Source organism: Ornithodoros turicata, chromosome 6, assembly GCF_037126465.1.
Source record: "Ornithodoros turicata isolate Travis chromosome 6, ASM3712646v1, whole genome shotgun sequence".
Classification (NCBI taxonomy): domain Eukaryota; kingdom Metazoa; phylum Arthropoda; class Arachnida; order Ixodida; family Argasidae; genus Ornithodoros; species Ornithodoros turicata.
In genome coordinates, this window is record NC_088206.1 from 49,244,734 (window position 1) to 49,271,141 (window position 26,408).

At 48.0% G+C, this 26,408-nt stretch overlaps 1 long non-coding RNA gene across 1 annotated transcript; it reads left to right on the forward strand.

The window, feature by feature from the left end:
• Nucleotides 1–60: 60 nt before the first annotated feature.
• On the forward strand, nucleotides 61–26,166 carry LOC135396641 (uncharacterized). The gene is made up of 3 exons (XR_010423483.1): nucleotides 61–268; nucleotides 15,507–15,682; nucleotides 26,061–26,166. It is a non-coding gene; the product is annotated as an uncharacterized LOC135396641 (long non-coding RNA).
• Nucleotides 26,167–26,408: the final 242 nt, after the last annotated feature.

Sequence of the window (26,408 nt, forward strand, 5' to 3'; positions counted from 1 at the left end):
ACACGGGACCTGACTCCCCTCTCCTCGGACGTCTGTGTATTTCTTCCCTTTCCACGGTAGAAGATGTCGGGGGTCCAGTCTGGTACGATGGAGAGTGAGCCCGTGGCTTGTGCTCAGATCGTCAACGGTGCTGGCGGCGGCGTTGAAATGAGAAACGAACACGAGGTTGTGGCTGCAAGCAGTTAGTGATCGTTGTGTCTAAAGCGTGCAATTTTGTAGTGAAGATCAGCTGGAAAGCGATGGATTACTGCATCTCTTGTATCTGAAGGTAATGTATGCACTGTTCTTGGACCTCGCTGTACACGGCTAACATGTGTTGTTTCGGACTCGTTTAACGAGAGACATCGAGACATGGTGTATAGTGTGCATGTTAAAATGCGACAAGGAAGCGGCAAAATGTGGGCTTTACGCCGCCGAAACATGGTGTGCAGTGCAGTTCGCAGATCTCCCATGTCTCTCTCTTGGCATATTGTACTGCAGAACCAGCAAAATGTCACTCCACTGGACGAAATGTGACATGATTAGTGCCACATCATGGTGCCACAACGGTGGCGTAGCCGGGGAGGGGGGATCGGGCGTTCAAGCCTCCAACTCGTACGTTTGGTAGTGCATTTGAGAAAAGGAAAACGGGCATGAAGTCCTGGTAATTATGTCGTTCCCAAGGTTCCTTGTAGTTCCCGGAGTTCTCATAGAACCCCTCCCAAAATATTTTTCTGGCTATGATACTGTAAGCAAGCATGTCGGCGGCATATTTGACTGGCATGGTTTACGTATCAACAGATGTTGCATGACTCATGATGTATAAAATGCCTGACAACTTGCTCTTTTACGTTTTGTCTTATTTATCTGATTCTTTTTTTACATTTACACGCTTTAACTGTGCTGTGCTGAAATTAAATGTGATATACAGTTTCGAATTCACACCAATGTAGATTGTAAATGCTATTCTTATTGGTGTTATGAACATTATGTGTTCCACTCCAACTTGCCATTCAGCAAGCAGGCTGTACAATGCGTAAAAACAAGTTTAGGGTCTTCTAAGGGATACAGCTACGCATGTGCACATACAGTTCGGTGACCGGGAGGAGTGATCGTTTTCTCTTTTTCTCTTTTCATGTTTTTCTTTTTACTTTCTGCGGGGGTCATCCATTTAGGGTTTCTTTATGGAAGTCGCAGAATTCGTCATGTGACGAATTCAATTTCTTACTTTTTTTTTACATTCAAACTCAAACTCAAGGTTTATGATTATAATATAGATCTATTCATTTTACGTGTAAATCTACCCCAAATTATTAACGCGTACTTTAACTTTACATATCCCCCATATCCCCTAAATTATTATTATAAGTCTATGATTAAAATTCGGCAACATCCGTTGCAACGCTTAGACAAAATTGCGGTCGTAATAATAATAATGAAAGAAAACATACAGAAATTGACTTGTTGTACAAGAAGAATTGCAAATGAAAATGGAAATTTACTCGCGCATTGACGGTCTGGACGCGACTGAACCCGGAGTGTTCGTAACACTGTATGCGCGTGTGTGAATGAGATCGATAGCACAGAAGCTCGTTGACGGGGACAGATTAAGTTAGGTGAAAGTAACTGTTGACAACGCGTTTTACAAACTCCTCTCACTCTCGTTGCTGAGAAGTGTGTCGTGATCTGTCGTGCGATCTGCCCCGGAGTCGCTTGCTCAATTTGCCACAATGACAGCTTTATGAGCTGCGCGATAGACGGCGCCTGTAAAGCTTCTGGCGCCTCCAGGCATGTCTGCCAAGTGTCAAAATGTGACAAGCAGCTACGGCGACAGAACGCACCGACTCGCGACTGACATTCGAAACATGCACCAACTACGAAGAATAAAACATTCTCTTCGCTCTGGTAAGAAAAGCGACAATTTACTGTTGCGAATGGCGAGCTGCACATCATGGGGGCGACCAAGCGGGGCGTACGGGATTTTCGCAACATATTGCGTATATGTAGAGTGTTCCAGAAAAGATGTACGCCCCCCCCCCCCCTCCTTTTAACAATCGGAGGACAGAACGATATCATTCTGAATGCTGGCGACGATGAGCGTGCTATGTGGGTGAAGTTCTGTTTTTAAATGTAAAGTAGGACTGTAGAATAATGCTTTATTTTTATTTTCGCGGGGAACCACTTCCCGCGTTTTTCGCTTGCCCTACAACAATCGCGAATTTAAGTCCCGCGAATGCGCTTGTTCATCTAGAGGTGAACACAGTTTAGGTCTACGTGTGGGCCACATGCCCACGTGTATAGGCCTAGACACAGCATATCTCTGGGGATGTCAGAATATTTTTCCACGGAATGCAGGTAACAACATGCAAATGCTGAACTAATACAGGTCGACTCATAGCTGTCTCTATACACGCTCCCATGTGTACAAGCATAAGTATTCGCAGCTCCATTCCAGTACCGCCTTGTAGTACCCAGACTGTATGACTCTACGTCATATTGTTATCCCCAACTAACTAGGGATACCCGCAGACACGGGGAAAATCACCTCCTGGGAAAATCACCTGACACATGAAATTGACCGCTGAAGTGAAACTTAAATCGGAACAGTGCCTCCCACCTCATTCACGAATTTCTGTCCAGAAACACGAGGATATTGAGAAAAATAGCATGGATGCGACAAAGTCAATGCATGCTGTGGTCTGTTCGATATATTCAACTCAACTCGATAAAGCAACTTTTTTCAGTCGATTCTCACGCTCACGCGCAGCAACACGTGCACTGAAACGTATCAGTGTTGTTCAGTAACTCCTTTCAAGACTGATAACAATAATTTACTAATAACAAGTAATAACAAAGATAGCTCCAAGAGCTTTTCTCCGGCGAATAGTGATTTAAACTGCAAGAATAAAGAACATTTTTAGAACATTTTTTTCTCCTCGAAAAAGAAGCTCTCGTCACAGTACCATACGCTTAGTACAAAGGTGGTGGTGGTGGTGGTGATAGTGGTGGCTTAGTACAAAACTTCACCGCATAACACGCTGTAAGCCAACCATTTCACAGAATGATACCGTTATCAGTCCTCATTTGTAAAGTGTTGTCAAACTTGTGACGTGTTGATAATGCGGCTGGCTAGGAACAGGTGGGTGAAGGGTCTCTGTAATAGTTAAATAACTTCAGATATTACAGCCACAAACCATTATCTCCATAAAAAAGGTTGGAACTTTTATCACAATATAAAAGCATCAACCTTTGGAAAGAGAGAACCCGTGTCCCATGAGCAAAAAGCCAGTGAATGAAGAACTTGACGCCTCAACAGTAATTACACAGAGTTTTCAGGATATCGGTGTAAGACGGAAGTAAAAAAAGAAAAAGAAATTTAAAAAAAAATCGAGGAGTTGTCGTACACCGGTGATGATGGTGATGTGATAAAGAAGAAGCAAAAAATGGGTGATCGAGGTGTCATAGGGTGTGCATAATCCATAAACAATTAACAGAGGTCCATTTTTATCTGCGATATATTTTTATAAAAAAGCTATAAGAGCACCACAGATGTCGTTTTAGCAGGCGGCTTGGACTACCAGGCGGACATCTTTTCGAAGACAGTATGTAACCATAAGATGTCTAATCGCCCAAAATTCATTAATGAACTATGTAATTCGGGTATTTCGGGCAAAAGCGAGATAGCAGAATGGGAGACAATCCTCGTTGAAACCCATTCTATCTTTTAAAAATCTCGGGGTTGCGTGAGATATCAACTGCCGAATTTCGCTATGCAAAGGAGCCCAAACTCCAAGCAGCACAATGTACTGAAAGTCGAGTGCAATAGGGGTGGACGGTATGTGTCTTATCGATGTTCCTTAGTTTCACGAGTCTGTTCAAGGCCTTCCACCTACCCGTCCACCCCTATTGCACCCGACTTTCAGTACATTGTGCTGCTTGGGACCAAAACCGTGCGCCACAGGAGCGCATGACCTTCGTCGACGGAAGCTTATCTGGGCTTATGGTTGTGGAATGAGCTCAGTGCCCCCTGCGCTCCCGATCGGCACGGTTTCTGCTCATTTGCATAGCAAACTGCGGCGGTGTGTTGAAATACAAAAATGAGGCAAAAAAATCCTGAAACGCCCACGTGCGTTGAAATACGCACGTGGGCATTTCAGGATTTTTTTTTAATTGAATGGCTTTCAACGAGGATTGTCTCCCATCCTGCTGCCTCATTTTCGCCCGAAATCCCCTAATTGAAATGTTAATTAGTGAATTTCAGGTAATTATTCGTCTTGCAGTTACATATACTCTCTTCAACAGGTTGTCCGCCTGGCCACCATGCTGCTCTCATAGCTTTTTATTTAAAAACCGTAACGAATAAAAATGAACACCCTGTACATAATAATAATGATAATAATAATAATGACTCGAAGGGTAGCACATTTTTTTACAGGGGTGGGCGGTTACGTGTTCACCGCGCCCGTTCTTTTACCTCTGAAAACGGCGGTATTTTCGCTTAAAATTCTGTCAAGTCCGAGAAGTATGCCTCCCCTCACTAGCTAAGCACAGCAGTGCTTGTGGTGAAATCTCTGTAACAGTGAAGAAAACAGAGTGAGGAATAGGACGGTTTTGTTTACTTCCGATGCGCTGGCCAAGATAAACGTGTTTACGAAGAAAACGCAGCGAGTTCCTGCTGCATTAAGTGTGGAAATGTTGGAAGTAAGTGAAAACAATATGGATATGTTTACAACAGACACGTTTAAACCACGGCAGAAAGTTACTGACCTTCGAGTAGATATCTGAAAGTATTCGAGTACAGTAATTATTTCTCAATATATAATTAATTACAATAACTTAGCAACTTGTAATCAATTACTCCACAGCTCTGGTGAGCTCTCTTTGTCTGTGTCGTCTGTCTGTTTTGTTGCTTTTATCATTGTGAAGCACTGTTTAGACTATGCAAAGAGTAAAGCGATTATAGACGCGGTATGAGACGTATATTTATAGCACTATGAGTGTGAGATGGGGAGCCGAGATGGGGAAATTACTTTTATTTAGCTTATTACTAACGCAATTACTTTCATAATACATTTTCTCGGAAGTCTCTAACAGTGTCGTCCCTGGTGTCTGCAGTAAGTATTGTAAAGGATACCTGTTTAGTCTTTTACTTTTTTACCTTTTAGTCTTTTACTAATCACTACGTATGAATGATTTACTCTTGAGTTTTCGTTAAATATGAAATCGTGGCGATATAGTTCAGAAATGATATCTGGTGAAATTCTGTTCTGGGTTTACCTCGTAAGTTTTCAGATAAATTGCGGCACAGTTCGCCATGAAGTGGGCCCAGGACGACGCGCGCCGCGATATTGAGAGGCAAACCGCGCTCATCTACGAAACTTCACGACAACCTCCACCATCTATTGATTAAGGCTTCAAAAATAATTTTGTTGCAATGGGCGTGGGATACAATAAATTACAAACAGCGAACTCCAGAAAGCAAATTTTATTGATACGATGCGGGAAAGACGCAGACAGCGAACGTTGTTATCGTTGCAGTTTAACAACCAAGTTTCGCGCTTGAGACACTTTGAGACTCTTGACGAAGTGTCCCGACGAAAAAAGCCGTCATCGGGGACGGCTCCAGATCATCCCCAAAGCAGACACGTCCCTCTGTTTTCTTACGCCCATCTGGAGGGACTCTCTGCAGATGGACGAGGCTTCCGTGGATGCATTGTTTTCCGCCCCTTTTCCGTTGCATCGCTTCTTTTTGTAATCTACGGGCGAGAATGAGTGCATCGAAAGAAAGGAAGTTCTGTGCACACGCGGAAGCAAAGGGTAGGGGTTGACTTCTTTCAACGTGCCTGTGAGTTCGTAAATGTAAACCACGCCGTTTGTCTCCATGGTGGTGGACACTATAAATACAATAGTTTCGTGTTTCACATTTTTATTTGCGACATAATTTTTGATTGCGCGATAGCAATTTAACCCGCTTGAAGCATCACTGAGACCAAAATCGCGCGTATTTATGCCTCTCACCCTGCGGTTGAGGGCTCGCGCTATAGGGTTGCCACGTTTTTCGTCGGCAAATACCGGTCACCGGGGGGGGGGGGGGGGAATTGTCACACTTCCCATTTCGCTGCAGTGTATGTTGCAATGCTTGCAATGCTTACCACGATGTTAAAGTGCTAAGCCACACGAGAACGGTTTCGAACCGATGTCGCTAACATTCCTTTTACAGAAGGCATTACTTCAGTAAAATGTTGCAAATGTTCGGCGGAACAGTCATGAATGAGAATTTCACTTTTCGTCATGCTGTGGAGCAGCACTGGCAGCACACTCGGGCCAGCGAGGGCTTCAGTTCTACGTCATGCACGCTTAGTACAGAACTTCACCACATAGCACGCTGAAGGCACAGAGATGATACCGTTATCCCTCCTGACTTATGGAAGGCACGTGACGTACGCCTTTTCGTTATAATTAACATAACTGCATAAGTGTCACAAAATGATGCCATTTGGAATAATGGTTGGCCAAGAGCGCTCTATGCGGTGATGTTGTGCATTAAAAGTGTAGAGTACAGATCTATCGGCGTCAGTAAACTGCATGCCCGTGGCTGGGCACAACTCACTTGACCCTGACGATTACTATAGAGTATGCATCGGAGTAAACGCATTCACAACGGATCTGCACCTGCCCTGTGGAAATAAGGCTATGTGAAAAGGAACTGAAGACATTCAACAAAGGAAACGAAATGAACTACATATTTCAGTGGAACCATATCACAGTAATACGCGTGCGCATGTTTTGTGTGATGCATAATGTGCACGGCTCATGAGTAGAAAAGGGGATAATACTGTAGGGGATTATCCGTAAGTGTCACGCGAGCCCTTGTTAATTTGCAAAGTTTAGCAACTGATGCAAAACTTGGTTTTTTTTTTATTGTATAACAATAAACGGAAAACTATTTGTCAGCAGTTCAAATTGAGCACATCTCGTTCTACTACACCGCAAAATCACAGTAAAGAGCGTGCACCATAATCTTGTTCCATTAGTACGATGAAGTATACTAAGCTACCTGAGAGACTGTGGATGGTGAAAATATCAATTATTTTGTGCAGAATTTGGAACGGTACATTTGATTATGACCATGGGCGTTCCCAGGATTTTTTCCAAGGGGGGCAGCGCTTCCAGAGGGGGGGGGGCAAGAGTGCAAACCCCCTCTCCCCTACCACATCTTTTTCTGGAGGAGGACGTTTTGCACTGTGTGGGTGTTCGTAGGTTCCTATCATGACATCTGAGAATAATCATTACAACCTATGACTAAAGAGCGCACTATTTTCACAAGTGACCTTGGAGTTCCGGGGGGGGGGGGGCACGGCCCCCCTTGCCCCCTGTGGAAGACGAAACAGCGAGGCAGGTTGACGATGTGTTTATTACCGCGAATGAGATCAGAATGATATGAACGAGGTGCTCGTCACGTGAGGGGGAGGCAGGTGATGACTCATTGTCGTCTTCAGTCATGGATTCAACTCCCCCATCTCGGTACGCCCATGATTACAACCACTGTACAACTGTACTACTGTATACAACAACTTACCTGAACATGAATTGTTGTGTTGGTTCTGCAGGAACCTGAACAGGTACGGAGTGTTATAAAAAAAGAAAAATGATATTGGAGAAAATATTCCTCAACTAATCACTTCAAGACAAATGACACGTAAACTGACAGGTTCGTGATACTGGTTGACCCCGCTTGACGAGAAAAAGACAGATGTGCGATACGAGCCCTGCTTGACTTGCTCTTTGAGTTCTGTAAAACTGAACCGAAAACGCCGCAGGGGCAATCACGGAGCTAGGCTACATGGGCAATCGCGGGCAACAGGAAGTAAACGAAACGTAGCAAAATGGTTTCTCCCCCGAAACACAGGGGGGGGGGGGGGGGATATGTTTATTATATACAAAAATAGGAGGGAAAGGTTAGCCTGCGCTACGGTGGCCCGGAACACGCTTTGTTCAATTAGAGATGCAAATGTGTTCGTTTGGGTAACGCGGTCCTTCGAGCGCGGGAATATGTCTCAGGTCCGGAAAAAGGTCACTTGCACTTGACACGTTGTCCATGTCTTCTGTTTTCGACGCTCCTTCTTGTTTCTTTTTTTCTTCAGAAAAAACTAGACCGTCTTCGCAAGACACACAATGGAGCTGTTGTTGGAGGATGCTTTTCTCTCATTTTCGTTCTCAACTAAACGAATGGTCTTTTTCAACTAAACTCAACTATAAACGAAAATGACATGGATTCTACATAAAAATAGGAAAATCACCATTATTGTCTAAGCCATCCTGCACTGAGAGGACGGTGGGCTTGTGAAAGAGGTCACTGCTCGCTTTTTAGCACCACATTTTAAAATCGATAAAACCCCAGTGCTGGGTAAAAAAGAGACAAAGGACAGTACAAGTAACAACAAACAACGACCGCACTGACTGATAGATCCAAAGTGCAAAGGATGATCCTCCTGCGATCTATAAATGTAATAATCAACAAGTTACCTAATCCAGCTAACCCCCTCCCCCCAGCCGACATACAAGCGAAGAAGAGGAACATACTCCTCAACTAAAAGAAATGGAGCAGCAGACCCCAAACTCGGGCGTCACCAAGCTCCAAAACGCAGCTACTTCTACTCTACTCTACTCTACCGCACTGACTACACTGCACTTTTTACCCACCATTGGGGTTTTATCGATTTTAAAACGAATAACCAACCTGCCCATATTTTAACCTTATTCAGCACTACACTGATTCGTTATTAAAAATTTAATCAAACTTAATCGTGCGTCCAACAATTATTAACCGTTTTAACCAATCTACGCCTAACCTAACCGTTTCAACGAAACTGGGTGGGCAACGGACGTCGCTACATTGAATGTTCGTAATGAGCGTCTGATGAATTGTGGGTATCTCTGGCTTACATCTTCGAGACTAATCGGGGGACCGTTCGTTCATAGCTTTTGGCCTCTCATCCATAACACATTCGCGACAGATGCTGTTTCAGATGAAGGCACACTCCCGCCCCCTTATATCCGGAGTCACAGCATGCGATACTATATGGTACGTGAACCGAGCCAATTAAAACTCCGCACGCGCGTCGCGCCCTCTAGCACGAAACGCTGACGCCGTTTACGTCGGAAGGCAGAAAATACATACAAATCCCATCTGCGTCGGAAAGCAGGCCACTGCACTTCATCAGACCTTGCTTTCTTTTTCATCGCCCACTCTTCGTGTTTGTTATCGTTAGCTGAAGGAGCTGTTCTCCCACATTCGGGGAAGCGTGTTCCTCGCAAGAACGAGCCGTCGCTCGACCAGCTCTTAACTACACCGCTCAGTCGGTCGATATTTGTTCAATATAACGCCTTACAAAGAAGACCTGTACCCGTCCAGTATTCCACCGAAATTAATTATTTTATTGTGTTACTCAGAATGCTTCAATTATGAACAACAAGAAATTGGAATGGTGCAAACGAGCTGGTGCAGCGGTTTACCCAGAATCCCAAGCACGGAGGGTTGTTGAAAAAAATGGGGGGGGGGTCATTATTATAGTTACGTCATAACAGCTTGACATATCACTACCGACATGTGTCTGAAGGTGCAATAGGAATGTCCACCACTGTAGGGGGCGCACAGGTAGAAAAGTCAGGGTGGTGTCCTCAAACATTTGGAGGGGGTGTAGAGGGGTCAGGATAAATCACTGCAGCTGGTGTACCGTAGAAAGAGGTAACCTTTCCTTCGAATTTGAGGAACAAACAAGACTCAGATCAGAATAGGTACAGTGAGAAGACGGGAACAAGGAGGTGAGGGGAAAAGGGAGAGCGGAATATGGTTGCTCCGCGTGTGAATCAGTCAGAGGCATGCGGAAAAATAAGTCGGTTTCTGTAATTTTCTGGCTGCCTCTGAGGCTGCGCACCAACATGCGGTGAATGTGTGCGGAAACGCGAACGCGGCGCGGGAAACTCTTGCCGAGGGGCGGGAAAAGCCGCCTCCGCGTTCCGTCGAACGCGCAGTGCACGATTTTTAGCGGCATGACGCACATCATCGACTAATAAGAAGGTGAACGGAAGTTGCATCACGTTCTCGTTGTCTTCCTGCCGCCCGCGCTCATTGACAGCGGCGTTGACCGGAAGGTACGTTGCAGCGGGGCACACGTTTTTCAACTGGCGAATTTATTGAGGAAATAAAATGTCATCACTGCCTACATTATGTAGCATTGTTGGCATGAAATGATACGACATTAAAAATGACATTTTAGTCCGAAGTTGGAATGAAATTCGGGAGTACAAGTAAGCAAAGAGTAAGATAGTGATTGTCATAGTGTCAGGAACATGAACACTAAACATTGTTCACAAGAAGAGAATGCGCGTTATCGCCACGACAACAACAACAACGATAGATGATGACGATGATATGGGGTGTTTCACCGCGGTGGTGCGGTACCCTTCCCCATTGCACGTGGAACATTATGTGAAGATGATGAAGGAAGGATGAAAATACGAGAAAGAATTAAAGCGTCTGGGGCAATACAGTGGACAACAGGAAGTCCATGAACAGGTGAAGGACCCGGCGATGGAGCACAGGATCTTCATAGGGGCTAATGAGTGCAGCTAAATTGAGCGGCCTCTTGCTGATACGGGCAAGCTTATCACACAGTATCCGCCTTTGCGGGCAGTAGAGTGCACATTCCGTAAGAATGTGCATGGTGGTCACCACGACACCGCTGGTGGACCAGAGGCTTGTGTCACAGCATCTGATCATGCACTTGAATTGTGGGGTGAAAGCAATATTGAGGTGGAGTCTACGCAGGAGGGAGGTAAAATGGCGTAATAAACGAGCAGTTGAGGACGTCCTGTGAGACAAACGGATCACACCGTGCTCTCCCGAGGAAGGAATGACGAATGCGCATGTCGACGACTGTTGTGATGTGGACGCGTCAGTTATATCTGCTGGAGTTCGGAGTACTGAGCAACCACATTCCGTGCGAGCTGCATTACTACAGGCCATAGGTGGGGAATAATGCGTTACAAAGTAGTGCGTTACCGGTAACGCGTTACATTCGAGTAGTGAAACATGGTAACGCATTACATTTGAGAGAAAAGTAATGAGTAACGTAACGTCATTACATTTTTAATAACTAACGCGTAACGGCGTTATGCGTTACTACGTGTTCGGGAACATTGCTTCATCGTCTAAACTTGAAAGCTTGAGCAAGGACCGTGCCTGCAGAATCCGGGAAAATCCCCGATTTTTTCTATTCACCTTCAAAAATGACAAGAAGGTGACATCGGCACCCACGAAGAATGCAAAAGAAGGGTTATTGACCTACCCTGGTTGAGATGTCACTATTTGTTTACCACCACTGTTTTTCACTCCCTCTGGTATTTTTCGGACGAATGGGGCAAAAGCGACAGAAAAATAGCCTCTACCCTCTGAACAAGTAACAAAGTACCAAGGGATTGGCTGTTTGGATTTGTGCTGTGTGAGATAAGAGGTCACAGTCTCTATGAACCTTCACAAGCAGCACTCACTGGTCATTGGGCGTCCTCTCAGCCAAACGGGCGAAGCACACATATCAAAAATTTGAACATCAACTACTTCTGTGTTGCAATAAATCGTACATGTAACTTGTGTTCATGCGTGACCCTTGTTTGTGCCCTACATTGCTTGTTATTGATTTGCGGAATGCACTTATGTGAATCAAACAAAAATGGTACATATTATAAGGACAACTGGTGAAGTAATGCAAAAGTAACGGCATTACTTATCAGAAGTAACGGCGTTAGCTGAAATGTGAGAACGAGAACATTCGCTACAGGTAATAACTCGATGTCTCTGTCGACTGCCATCTTGTCAGACACCGCCTCAGAAGCTCTCTCCTTTGACGAGACGAGGCGGAGGCTGTACAGCTGAGGCGGCAAGTCGCAGGCGGTTCGCCTCATTTCTACCGCATGCGGGGACGGACCTTTACAAGCGAGTGTACCGTCCAGATGCAGATATTGTCAATGTTGTCCAGCTCTCGCCTCTATCTATCACTGCAGAGTTCAATTCATAAAAACTATCTGAAAAATCAGCCAGGTTCGGAGCGTCGAGACCTTGGAGGTGCAGCATGATCTACTGCTACGTCAGCTTACTAAGGGAGCTTTAGGAGATCGGAAGGTCTTGACAATAATGGTTCCGAAAACACGATAAGCCAACCACACTATTTCTTTGAAACGGCAGGGCTAATGTTTGATTGTGTCGTTTTCGTAGTGTGTTTCCGATCTACCTAAAACTTGCTATTTTTCACCGGAAATCCGTCTGTTACGGTACATGGCCGTCGACGTAAGCACCGAAATAAGCAGGGCATACTGCGGCGTCACGGTGTGACCTGGTTCGTTCTCTTATTCGACCCCGAACGGTGTACACGCGAACGGGTGCACCAATAGAAGAACCTTCTTTTTGACAAGTATTTGTCCGATACCATCTATAAACTGCGCATCGTGTGAATCAGTGGGAGGCACACATTATTTAAATAAACATTCAAATGAGTTTCGTGGAAAAACGTAACTTCTAAAGCAGGGCGCCCATAGTAGTAGTACCCATTAAAATGGGTACTACCCCATTTGGGACCTTCAATGGACACCTTTTAGAGAAAAATCTGCCACGAAAGCGAGTCATTTGTTGCAGTAATTAATTGGTTTCGGTTTACGTATTTTTCACGGCTGGTCGCGGCGAAGCGCAAAAGGACGTAATTCATTGGTGTAATTCATTGGTGCAAGGCCGTAATTAATTGGTGGATAAGGGAGTGAAAGAGCATCCTTTTGCGCTTCACCGCGACCAGCCGCGGCAAAATTATGTAAACCGAAACCAATTAATTACTGCAACAAATGAACAGCTTCTGTGGCAGATTTTTCTCTAAAAGGTGTCCTCTGAAGTTCCCAAAAGGGGTAGTAATCATTTTAATGCCGACAGCGCCTTGCTTTAGAAGTTATGTTTTTTCTCACGAAACTCATTTGAATTTTTAGTTAAATAATGAGAGCCTCCCACTCATTCACACGGTTCGCAGCTTGTATGCGGTATCGGAAAGATAGTTGTAAAACAGAAAGTTCTTCGATTGGTGCACCTGTTCGCGAATTATTTACCGGGGATTTAACTGAAACACCCGGTATAGGGCTCCGAACTTCCGGGTAACCACCGATACATCCCGATATTTGCACTCACAAAAAATTATGAATTTAGGGCTTATCCTGTACGACACTCGATTCCCCCTGAACACACATTGCAAAACATGAATTCATTTCAGGAACACCTTGTCCGTTAGTCCTTTGCTGTTACTCTTCCGTTGTGCCTTTAGCACCATTACATTCTAAATCATCAGTATCGTGCTCTTCTAGCTTGAGCGGAGGTGGAGGTGGAGGAGTGAACAATTGGCCGTTGTTGGTCTCCCAACTGCGGGCGTCATGACCGGGAGCCGTAGCCGGGAGATGAGATGACATGATCAGAAAAAAATAGATCGATTGTCGACTGGCAAACAACGTTCCAAGCTATTACAGAGTCAACAGATTGATGTAGCCCATGATAAAGGTTGAAGCGTTTTAGATTGTTCTCAGTGTACCCCGGACAACGTACCCCTGTGTGCGTGATATCCCTCAGGATACAGTGCCTGCAGTCTGCTAGGTGTCTCCGGCACTCGCATCATACACGTGGTAGTCACATGGGATACGCTCATATGGGTCCGCTTGCACGAAACTGTTTGTGGGAAATATTCAATGAGTTTTACACTCAGGCATCAGTGCACCCAGTGTGCATTGAGTGAAACACTCGTTGAGTATTCCTCTCAAACAGTTTCGTGCAAGCCGGTCATGGTCTCAGGTCATCCATGGAATCGAGTTGATGTAGCAGCGAGTTCATGAGCGCTGATCGCGCTTGCAACCTGACATTTCTTAGGGGGCAGGTCATAAGGAGATCTGATTGATTGATTGAAAAATAAAAATATGAATATGTGAATCCCGACATTGTTGGGACAGGTTACTCGAGAACACGTGAAATGAAAAGAAAGTAGGAAAACAGAACAAATTCAACCCCAAGACGTCCAAGAGACATAACAAAGAACAAGCGGGGTCCAAATAATGTATGAGTCCAGTTAACGAGACAATAGTTCAAATGACCGTAGACCGAACACACCAATGTCCCTCAACGCACTGCATAATGTACCCTGTACTTAGGATAGCAGCCAAGAAACACTGAGAATTCAGAAGGTGTCGAGAAGGTCACATGATTTCAAAAAAATGCTGAACTGCTTGTATGGCCGGCACTTGGTGACCCACAGGCCAGCACCCAAAAACTTTTTCGGTGCTGAAAAGGCGGTTATCCGGGTGGATCAGCGACGATTGTAAGGTACGGTGATGATCTCTGTAATTACTTTAGCCTTGAATGACGTGTGCAGCGTGCTCTACGATGTCGCATTCGTAACAATTCGGGAAGGGAACCTTTCCGAGTATGGAGATCTATTATTAATGCGTTATCATTAGGGTCCTCGCTACGAAAGAATCGCGGGGTGGTCTGTCTGTAACCACGGCGCGGCGCGCATGCGCGGTGAGTGGAGAGGGAAGCAGCGGATGCATGGAGAGCCAGACGCGCGGCGTCGGCGCGTCAGCGGTGCAGCTGTGGTGGTTGACAGGTTCAGACGTGTCTGCGTGGGCGCGCCATGGGTTATGAAAGCCGCGCTAAGGAGCGGCAGTGAAAGGAGGCTGAGGCTGCGAGACGGCGCCGCCAAGCTGAATCGGAGGAAGGCCGAAAGGCCCGTTTGTCTGCGGATGCTGTCTTGCGTTAGCGTTGTGTAGGGTCGTGTGAAGGGTTGTGTAGCGTTTGTGAAGGGTAGTTGAAGGGTTGTGTAGCGTTGTGAAGGGGAGTTCCCAAAGGGTTTTCAAGTTTTAATGGTAACGCATTTCCGTCGGATCCACCAATGGATCGACCATGACTTGTATAATCTCCCATAGCGCCAATTTAGCATAATCTCTCAGATACCTGGTCATATAAATACTCCTCGGACGACTATATGTCTTACTGTCCGCGGATGATAGTAAGCAGGTCTGCAGCTGAGGTGGAGCCGCTGTCGCTAGACGAATTGGCACGTTCTGAGTGCTCTTGTACCGGCTCGACAGAGCTACTCCAAGTTCTGTGATTCAGTAGATGGTAGGTCGACACATGACGTCATGTAACAGCTCCTAGATAGAATGAAGGCCCGGTAAAGGGTTAGCACTAAGAGTGATTTGCAGCTCGTACCTTCTCTCTCTTAGATGATCTCGTTATGATTGAACATATGGAAATAAGCAAAACCCAAGGCCACGATATTTTAAAAGAACATGTTTATTCGTGATGATACACATTATTCTTGCATAAAGATGGGTGAGCACAAAGGGAAGCGTTGTCGATTTCTTGATTTTTGTGCGTGTTTCACAGCATTATTTTTCTCCGTGTCTATAGTGAGATTTGGAACAGTGTCGTTTGCGTTGCGTTACAGGGCAGTGGAAGAGTCATGCGAGGTCATAATCACCCTCCAACACCTATTCCTCCTCCGCTAACGTCGAGTGAAGATGAGGATGACGTCCGAGCCTTTTCCCCTTTGCTTCCTCCACCCGTGAAACGGCCATGCTACGCTTCCATCCGACGAGGACCGCGTGTCACCAGCGCAGCACTGTGAGCAGCATCTCTCTATATGTGGTTTCTGGTGTTCAGATGTCAAGGGACCTGGAAGTGACTGCCTTCCAAGTGTTCAGCATCAAGTCTACTGTAATCGTATTTTTAAACGCGATGTATTAATTTTTGCGAATCGCTCATTCAGTCGCTTGCAAGGTTATTCGCGTGTATTTAATTTCGCGATTGCAGAGCAGTTTGCTTTCGCGGGATTAACGTCGAGCTGTGTTAGGCGTCCAGTTGGCACGTGTTTTCGAGGGTTTTTCCCGTCGACCTTAAGAGCGCTTGGTACATGACATGTCTATAAGCAAGTTCCAGCAAGATGTACCAGAACTGCAACCGAACGACCTAGCAGTGAATTCCTTGTTAGAAGGCGCCATCCGTGAAAAGTTCACTAAACGGTATGCCACATGTGTCAAAGCTGTACTAGACAGGAGCTGTTCTCTTTCTGAAGTCAAGATGGACCTCCGTGCTGCGAATATCAAACCCATTCATGCTGGGTGGTTGATTGAAGCTTTCTAAGAAACCTTTGTGCATGACGCCGCTATTCATTCAGGGTCTGTGGAAGCAGGACTGGCTCCAATAATGTATAGGAGAAGTGTGAAAATAAAGGAATATGTATCCTTTGTACATTTTGTTGCTTTGTCACAATTTAAGTGACACAGAGTATCTGGTCAATGCATCAAGGCAATACGTCAACCTATAAAGGTACTATGCCTCCTTTTTCGCGATTTTTTAGCGGTCGTGATATTCGCGAAAATTAATACGATACATCGCGAATAAAAATACGTTTACAGTAGCTCCCAGTGACACAATATGGATGCAAGACATAAAGATGGCATCATTGTGGCATTCAAAAATGTATGTAACTGACGCTCTTGTCGAGCGATCATATGTAGTTAATCCCTGCTCCATCGGTACCCACGCTCAGCAATACAAGCGCCATCACATGTTGGCGTCCTACCAAATTCCCCAGCACGTATTGATCTATCGGATACCGATCCCGCAATAACGTTCTTCGCAACTCCTGAACACTCCTTGCAGTTGACTCAGCTTGGAGGTCCGGAAATCGTATGAACCAATCGCCCGACGATATCCTCATGCTTAAGGTATACTGCTTCATGATGCAGGCCCTGTGTGGACGGCCATTGTTGTCCATGCTCAGGCAGTCAGGCCGGAAGGCTCATCAGAAAAAATTAAAAATTGCGCATCTTGTTCGAGATGCTGTTGCAGCTGTCCGGGGTTACAGCACATATTGTAGCACAAGCAGCCAAGGAACGGACGACAGACAAGCAACACAACTGCTAACTCTAAACTCAGATTTATTCACAGACTCTGACATATACGCGTATACGCGTACGCTGCCAAACAATTGAAACTTTAACGAATTGAATCGAAGGAGCCAGGCAAAGACAACCTTCTTGTCCAAAACTGCAATCATCATTATGTCAAAGGATCAGAAGGGAACTGATTTATTGCTGAGCGTTCGTGCCGGCCGTGGCTCTGCGCGCTCCAGGTAAGGATGACGCCTATGTACGCCGGCTAGAGGCGTTCGATGGAAACCTGCTCGGGCTTCCTGTTGATAGTGAGGGTGAAGAGGTAGGTGAAGAGATGATGAGATAGGGGTCGATGTATGGTGGAAGATGCTTCCGGACGCCGTTGACACCAACAAACACGTGCGCGCAGGAATGGAGGTCTTGGTGCACGAACGGCTTGACCGATGAAGTATGCCGGGATAGCGCAGACCGAATGTTGTCGAAGGTGGTTCTCAGACGACTGGCATAGCTCTTGGCTTCCGGCACAGGTGAGGTCTTCATGGGGGAAAGGGACTCGCCAGGAAGTCGGAGCGTCGTGCCGTAGATGAGCTCAGACAAGATGCACCCCAGGTCGTGCTTGAAAACGGAGTGCAGGCCGATAAGGATGACGGGATGAGCCTCGGTCCAAGATGACGGCTTGTGATGAGCCTATAGTTGGGTCTCGGGGTTCTGGTGGAGTCGTTCGACCAGGCCGTTTGATGCCTGCTGGTATGCGGTGGTGCGGATGCCTTGTGTTACCAGTAAAGTGGTGAGCTATAGCTGCAAATAGGAATGAGTCAAACTGCCGTCCACGGCCCGTTAAAACAGTGGACGGTACTCCGAAGCGGGCAACCCATGTTCTGACGAAGGCCACGGCAACAGTGACTGCCGTGATGTCGGGGATGGGGGTTGCTTCGGGCCAGCGGGTGAAACGATCGATGACCGTAAGATGGTATCGCTGGCCTCGTGATGTGGCTAGAGGGTCACCATCGCCAGGGTGCACCTTGTCAAACCGGACATCCGAAGGTAGGAAACTGCTGATGGGGGAGGTGGTATGTCGCTGGATTTTAGCTCGTTGGCATAGCTAGGAGCAACGGGTCCACAGCTTGACTTGTGCCTGCATGAGTGGCCAGAGGTAGGGAGCTGCGATCGGCTTTAGCGTTCTACGCGAACCCTGTGATATGACAAGCTGTACAGGGGTTCGAAGACTGACGCAGGGGCTCTGGGACGAAATGTCGTGGTTTGCCGAGGAATACGTCGCAAACGACGGTAGATGTTCCTCTCGGAAGGAGCAAGTCTTAGTAACGCAGGTTTGTCTTGGTGTCGTAGCGAAGCCTCGCTAGCTCTTTATCGAAACGTTGAAGCTCGACAAAAATTTCGAGGGTGAAAGGCGCGGCGGCACGCTGTTGAGAATCGTCCGGAATGGCGCTAATGCGACTGATCGCGTCGCCGACAGTGTTAAAGCCGCTGATGTGTCGGATAACGGTGGAGATTGATGTCGAGATGAATAAAGCTGCCGGATCTCACGAGGCACGTAGTTGCTTCCAGATGAAAGAAGTAGTAGAGCTAGCTTGTGGTCAGTGTAAACGACGAATTTCTGGCCTCACAGGAAATACCTGAAGTGCTTCGCCGCAAGATACACGGCCAGCAATTCGCGAGAGAAGGTGCTCAAGCGAGTTTCTCGGTCCTTGAGCTTCGTGAGGAGGAGGATAGCGGGTGTCACAAGTTAAAAACTTTCTGCTGCAGCACGGCTCCGACGGCAGAAGATGAAGCGTGTACCATGATGCTGGTATAAAAGCATCGTGTACATGGTGAGCAAGCAGCGTGGCAGAGGAGAGAGCGCACTTTGCCTTCTCGAAAGCGTCGAGAGCGTCTTGTGTCCTGGTGAACGGGTTTGAGCGCCTCTTCGCTGTGGACGCCTCCAACTGTTTAGGGTGAATCCGAGAAGTCTCGGATGGCTTGCACGCGAGCTGGCAGATGCGTGACGCTAGAGCGAGTGATGTGGTGGCCAAGGAAGTCCAGCTCTTGCACATCGAACTCGCTCTTGGCAGCGTTGACGACGATGCCGTAGTCGTTGAGCTGAGTGAAGAGCGTGCGAAGGTGGTCAGCATGCCCTTCCTGCGTGGAGCTCGCGATGAGTAGGTCGTCAGTGTAGGCGAAGACAAACGCAAGACCTCGGAGACTGAGTCTATGAAGCTTTGGAACGTATTACAGGCTTCTCGACATAGGCAGAAATGGGCGAACTGTTCACTTCTGGAGGTAGTTGGTGGGCTGATACCGCTTCTGGACTTCGCGAAACGCAAGGACGGTGGGCACCTGTGCGTCGGTGTCTATCAAGAGGCGCATGGCGGATCAGCGGTACGTCAGATAGAAAGGAGGACGACTGGAAACTTCGTCAACAAGGCTGGCCCTCATCAGTTGCTGACGTTGACGTTTCCCTGCCGGCAACACGGAGGCCTGCACTTATGAGCCCGGTCGCCAAAGGTTTGGTGATGCCAGCAGATGTTGGGGTTAACTGACTTGGTCCGGAGAGATCGACTGCGACGACAATTGTAGCGATGGGGGCTACTGCGCCTAAAATTTGGGGATCGGTGGAGCCGGAGGTTCGAAGGCACCAGGGCGGAAAGGCTTGGTCTCACAAGGCGGGAATTTTCGAGGATGGAGGGGAAAGGTCGAAGGCGAGGGTCCTGAAACACTCGGTGGAGGCATCACGGCAATCATTGGGTCCATTATCTTGTCGACCGTCCCTGCCAAAACTTGCTGGATGTTGTGAGGATCATGCGCACGGTGTGCGGAAGGCGCTGCAGGAACAGCTCGCTCATGATGGATTCGTCGAGCGCCGAAGCCTTGTCGCCCAACAGCTGCTGCATTGGCGGAGTAGCTGAGATGGTTTTTGGACTTCGAGAACCTCTGTATAAGAAGCTGCCGCAGGCGTTCTTGTTCGGCCGCTGTTGTACGCGTGGCCAACGCGTTCTTCAGGGCGTCGTAAGGATTCTTCGCGAGGGGAACTGTGATGACGTCACGTACCTCGACCGCTCCGAGAGCACCTACGGTATGGTAGAACTTCGTGAGCTGGGCTGTTATGCCGCGGAGCGTCAATTGTGCCTCGATGATGGCGAACCAAGGGACCGGATCGGCGGGCCAAAATGGAGGAATCTTGATGTTCACTGCCTGGACCGAGGGAGTTGAAGACGAAGACGACCCTGCTCAGGTAACTGCTCTGCGCTGGCTCGCTTCTGAGCCATGAAGAGGCTGTGAGGAACGTTCTTTTGACCTTCGGGTTACTGAAGGAGTCAGACAACTGAAGGATCAGAAGCGAACTGATTTAGTTAAGAATCGAAGCCCTGGTCATTCTCCAATAAGACATTTTAATGTTGCGCCTTCGAGCTCCAATCCCAGTCTGCCACAGCAGTTCCTTCGTTGCACGCTCCACAGCTCGGTGCATGCTCCACACTCGTTGTCTTGGTCGACCGTGATACCTCCCCTCTCCGAGGAATGTTACCGCCACCGATGCAATCGGTCCACCTAGCAGACAATGCACAAGACAGTAGTGCCGTAAACGATAGCATGCACACACAGCAGTCAACCACTACACAGTAGAGTAGAGCGTTCGCCCGCGGTACATTCCGGTAACATCGTGGCGTTAGCACCGGCTCACCTAGTAATGTCCCTTTCCCACAAAACACGAACCCCAAATTCAAACACTTCCCCACAAACTTTACAATCCAGAGCTTCCTTTGGGAGATCACAAACCTATGCACCAATTAACGAGACAAAGCAGCAGCTACAACATTTTCACTTCCCCATAGATACTGAAATTCCAAATCATATTTTTGAACCCCCAAAACCCATCGCGTGAGGCGAGCACTCGTCGGCGCAGTACGGGCCAGAAATACCAGTGGGTTGTGATCTGTTCTGATAGTGATAGTCTTTCCAAACACCCACGTGTCCCGCTTCCCCAGAGCCCAAATAATAGCATACGCCTCGCGTTCTATCACTGCCCATTTGCCCTGCGCAGAAGTTAGCCGAACACCAACCAAAAATAATGCATACCGATATCCTGTCGCCGACGGTGTTTCCAACGGTCCTTTACAATCAGTGCACGCTACCTCAAACAGTGTTCTAGGCCGAGTTAACGGTGTGGGCGAGACTCTGTCGTCGACACGAGGTGGAGCAAACAGTTGACACATCCTGCAACTCCGATAGTATACGTATATCAGCAGTCATAGTGCTCCAAAAGAAAGAACTCCTAATCCGGAATCTTATCTTTTTCTCAGATATGTGTCCAGCAGAAGGCCTATCGTGTGCCAGTCGAATGACTTCCTCCCTGCGTGTTGTTGGCAACACGAGCTGCTTAACCTGCCTACCACTACACTCTTAGAAATGCACTTCACCACACAGCACGCTCCTAGCCAACCATCATCCCGAATGACAATGTTCTCGCCCCTGATTTGTTGAAAACGGGAGGAGTAGCCTATTTTGTGCCGTGCATAATGGCACAAAATAGGCTCCTCCTCCCGTTTTCAACAAATCAGGGGCGAGAACGTTGTCATTCGGGATGATGGTCGGCTATGAGCATGCTATGTGGTGAAGTTCATTTTTAAGAGTGTAATGTCAATCATTCGAAACAGCATGCCATCCTCAACAAGCATCCCGTGGGACCGCTGCTCAGCTGCTACCCACACCCCTAAGCGTTGGGGCGTCCTTTTGCTCCTACAGGAAGGATTTACATTGGTCCGATTTCCCCTGAATCTCTGCAGCCTCCACAACACCAATAGCAGCCTCTGCCGCATCGAATTCCTCGAGGTCGTCAAAACAGAGGCTAGTCTCTACTGTGTCTGTATTCTCCCTCGAGACATCCACCACGTCAACTTCCTTCTCAATGGCCCATAGTTCCTGCGCCTCCTCATCTAAAGAAATTGTATTACAAGAACTTCGGTTGACTCCAAATGAATATCATAGACTGTTCACGATGTCGAGAAAAGCGGACAGCGAATCCTGAAGTCAGTTAGCGACGCGGATAGAGACCTTACTGGATTATTATGCTGCTAGCCGTCAGGTAGACACCTTTGAGGAGCTGAAACAGTTGTTGGTTCCCGACAGGTTGAAACGTGAGACGTCAGCGGAGGTCCGTTTGATGTTGCTCGGTTGGCTGAGAATTTCCAAAGAGTCAGTGGGCATGGAGGGGTGGTCATTTAAAGCGAACCGCAGGTGCTGGGCGAGACGTGAGTGAAACTCATGGCCACGGAGATTGTCGCAGAGAGATTGTGGAGAGATGCAAGTAGGAGCGACGCCCGGCGAGGAGATCGTTGTTTTGAGTGTGGACGTATTGGGCATCTTCAAAGAAACTGGCCACGCTGGCATCCGCGTGATCGAGGGGGTGCAGAGCACGTTGGCAAGGGTCGGGTAGATTAGTGGCACGTGTGGCGACGACTGATTGTTGTCATTGATCATGATCTCACGGAAGAAAACCGTAAACGATCTCACCACTCTGACTGTGCAGTCAGCTCTTCCTCGCTGTCACCAGAGCCTGTCGACGCACACCCTCGCAGCTCAAGGCACCACCCAGTAGCGTGCACTTTGACGACGTGACTTGGCCTACTGTGTCTCGCCAGCACAGATGTAGTCTATGGTAATCCCAGCCGTTGTAATCCCGACGTCGCAGACCGATCCAAGCCTTCCTTGACAGCCAGCTCTCCTGAGTTGTCGCTGCGTCAATCCTGGGTCGAATCCTGGTCGCGGCACCAGTTAAGAATCGAAGCCCAGGCAGTTCTCCAATAAGACATTTTAATGTTGTTCCTCCGAGCTCCAATCCCAGTCCGCCACAGCAGTTCCTTCGTCGCACGCTCCACAGCTCGGTGTATACACTCGTTGTCTTCGTCGACCGTGACATACAGGGTGTGTGCAGAAAAACGTGTAGAGGACGATGGTCTTCCTCTACATGAGCCCCGACCGGCGATGATGGTATGCCACGGAGAGGCGATGACGGTGGCCTATCTCCATGGCCGCGCCGGTGGAACTGAGGCAGGTGCTTCAGGCGCGTGGCCATCTTCGTCATTGTCCACGGCCCACTACAGTGCTCCCCTCCCCAGACGCGGAGCGGCGAGAAAGAAGAAGAATGGTGAACTGCGTCTACACCGGAGGGAAAGAGCGAGAGCGGCCGTGGATGACGTGCACTACAGGACGAATTCGTGGGACAGCAGAATACCCGTTGCGTGAAGTTCTCGATGAGCGAGGCAGATGAAGGGCGAATCGTTGGGCGTCAGAGTCGTGGCCTGGGGTGCCGCGACCGGCACGGGAGCGTGAGCTCATAGGGTCCCAGGAAGTGATGCTGCGTACCCGTGAGGACTGCCGTGAAAACTGCCGAGACGCCGGCTAATGCGGGCCGTGGCGTCGGCGGCCGCGACTGCCGAAACCGGCAGGCGAGCACTTTGCTCTGTTGTCGCGGCCGGCTGCGAATGAGCGTCGAGAGGCGGAAGGGAAGTGGCGGGTAGTGAGTGTGCCGGAGTCCGTGCACAGCGCAGGGCGGTCCCCGGGATCCGTTAAGCGAGGTTCGGTTGGAGGATCGTAAGACCAGTGACCGGTCGGAGCGTTGTATGGTCGTCCAAATCGGTACCGTGGAGGGGGACGGTACGTGAGCGTCGGCGCGTCAGTTGACAGGAGAAGGGCAGTCGTGATGCTGTCGTCGTGAGCCGGACGGTGAAATGCTGCACGGCTGCAGAGGTGCGCGGGCCGTGCTGGACTGTGAGGCCGCAGGTAGAAAGGCGCCGGGTACGTTAACGGCGGGGTTTGCAGGCGGTGGGTCCATGTATAGGGCGCTGTGGTAGTGCTCGTCGAAGGCGTCATCAGGAATTTGGGATAGTAAAGAGCCGAATTGCACCGAACATGGTGTTCGTTGTTCGGGTCACCAAATGTAGAGGAGGTGGAGTTCCTCTACAAGAGCCCCGACCGGCGATGATGGTATGCCACGGAGAGGCGATGACGGTGGCCTATCTCCATGGCCGCGCTGGTGGAACTGAGGCAGGTGCTTCAGGCGCGTGGCCATCTTCGTCATTGTCCACGGCCCACTACAAACGTGACCCGCATTTTTACATGTAACTCGTTGTCTACTTAGCCGAGGAACTTCCGGTGGCGCACGACGGTGTATTTATGCGTGCGAAAGCTACAAAAAAATCCTGGAAGCCATACTCAGTGTAAAAAAATAAACAGAGCGCGAAAACATGAGCTTCCATGCATTAGAATAGGGCGGTCGTGACAGTGCATGGTAGTGCATTTCGGTCTCACGAGAGTTATGTGCAGGCACCGCTAGGGGTACTGCCGATGAGCATCCATGTGGGACATCGTTTCGATTTAGGCACCGATAGCTCCCCTAGCGGGACTTGAACACAACTCTCCTACGTCCACCATGTTGCCCTTTCACATACACCCTGTTGTCCACCATGTTGCCCTATTCTGATGCACGGAAGCCGACATTTTGGTTGTTCCGTTTATTTTTTAAGCTGAGTATGGCTTACACAATTTTTCTGCAGATTTCGCACGCATAAATGTGCCATCGTGCGCCACCGGAAGTTCGTTAGTTAGGTAAGCAACAGGCTATGTGCCTAAATGCGGGTCACGTTTTTCTGCACACACCCTGTACTTATTGCTGGCCATCCGTGCCACCAGCGGCTCGGCCCGCGCCAGATAGCGATGGCGCTGGGGATGCCACAGGATCATATAAAAAGAAAGGTGCATTATATCTTACTACTCATCCTCTCATCCTTTCATTCCACAGTTTTACCCTGTGTGCACCCGCGTGACCCTTAGAAACGGACTACTAACACAGGCATCCGTCCCGAGGTCTTTAATTGGATACGTCTCTTGAATTTCTCTAATCACTTGTTTAAACGCGTGTTTCTTAAATCTGTGTTGCAGAAATTCGGGGATCATCCACAGTCCCAACTATGTATTGTAAGGTCTCCTGAGTGTGGATGGGCACACGCAAGCCTAACGTGATACCAACCTACATCTTTACGCCACTACCATTATACCACCATACCACGGCCGTGCTTGATGGTGTTGGATAGGCTGCTGGGTTGCCCCCCCCCCCCGGGTTGGTGGACAAGACGGAAGCCAGTTTCCTAGGTCGTTAAACTGTCACTCAGAGGAAACATTACACTGGTCCTCTGTACATCTGCCCATGCTCCATGTTGTCTGCATCATTCAAAGATTGACTGCGGTGGGAGCAAAGGGGATGCACGCACGCGCCTCGGCGCATGTAGACAATGTTCATGCATGCATCTGTACATGATGTAAATCGAAACACCTGTTTTCCTGGCCGCAGTCAGCGGCCTAGGCACGTCTCCTGCTGTACTTCTGTTGTATAGCACAGTACCTAGCGTTTAAAACCAGAAACCCAGGACGTGGCTACTCGTGGACGTCCATGTCCAAGACGTCCATGAACATCCTGTTCCACTTGAAAATGACTACACATGCTAAAGACAAAGCTAGTCCCAATGTTTAGCGACTGTGAGACGTCCAGTTGTGATTGACCGGTATTCATGTCCCAATAACTGACGTTATGTTTATGTCGTCGATGTGGACACGCTGCGCCATGGATAAGTGTAGGGAAGTGCGAACCGCGCTACACGATCTGGGATCCATTTTTGCAAAGACGGGTGTGACCTGCATGCGGACGTCACTGTCGTTTATTTTATTTTACTTATTTATATGAGCTTTGCCGTGCTGTCAAGTTTACGTTATGTCTTGATATTGTGTTAACAAGGCGTACCTACGAAGTTTGATGACAATTGGACGCCAGGTGCGCAAACCGTCACATCGATTACTTGCAGTGAGGCGACACACAGGACAAGACTACACAGACATCGACGTCGCGCTTTCAACCATTTTAATCACACTGAATGCAAGACTACAAAAAGTACAAAGTCTGTATAGTCTTGTCCTGTGTGTCGCCTCGCTCCAAGGTATGTACCATCCGGCCCCATATATTTTGGTTACATCAATTACCTTTTACACACCAGTGTACTTTACAGGTGCGCGTAAAGTGGGCACATGATTTACCGCACGTTTCGTATTGTACATTGCAGACTGCCCTCAAGTTGCGACCAAATACCATGGACTACCACGAATCGGCACACCCGTCGCACAAAAGGACCCTTTTGCAACGGACCTGCGCCAGACGAAGGAGTTCGACTCTGGTGCGAGGAATGTCAGGTGTGTACCCGCTTGGACATGTCTGTACAGAAAAAAAATGTAAGAAATGATGGATGTGCTACTTTTTGGCATTACATTTATTAAACTTCTTCACAATAGCAATGGTAGCATTAATAATAACACTCCTTTATTCGTGTTCAAGAACAGCTACGACGGTCGTAGTGTCGGCGCACACTTCAGCACGTTACATAATGACGTGAATTAACAAATAGTGGACGTAT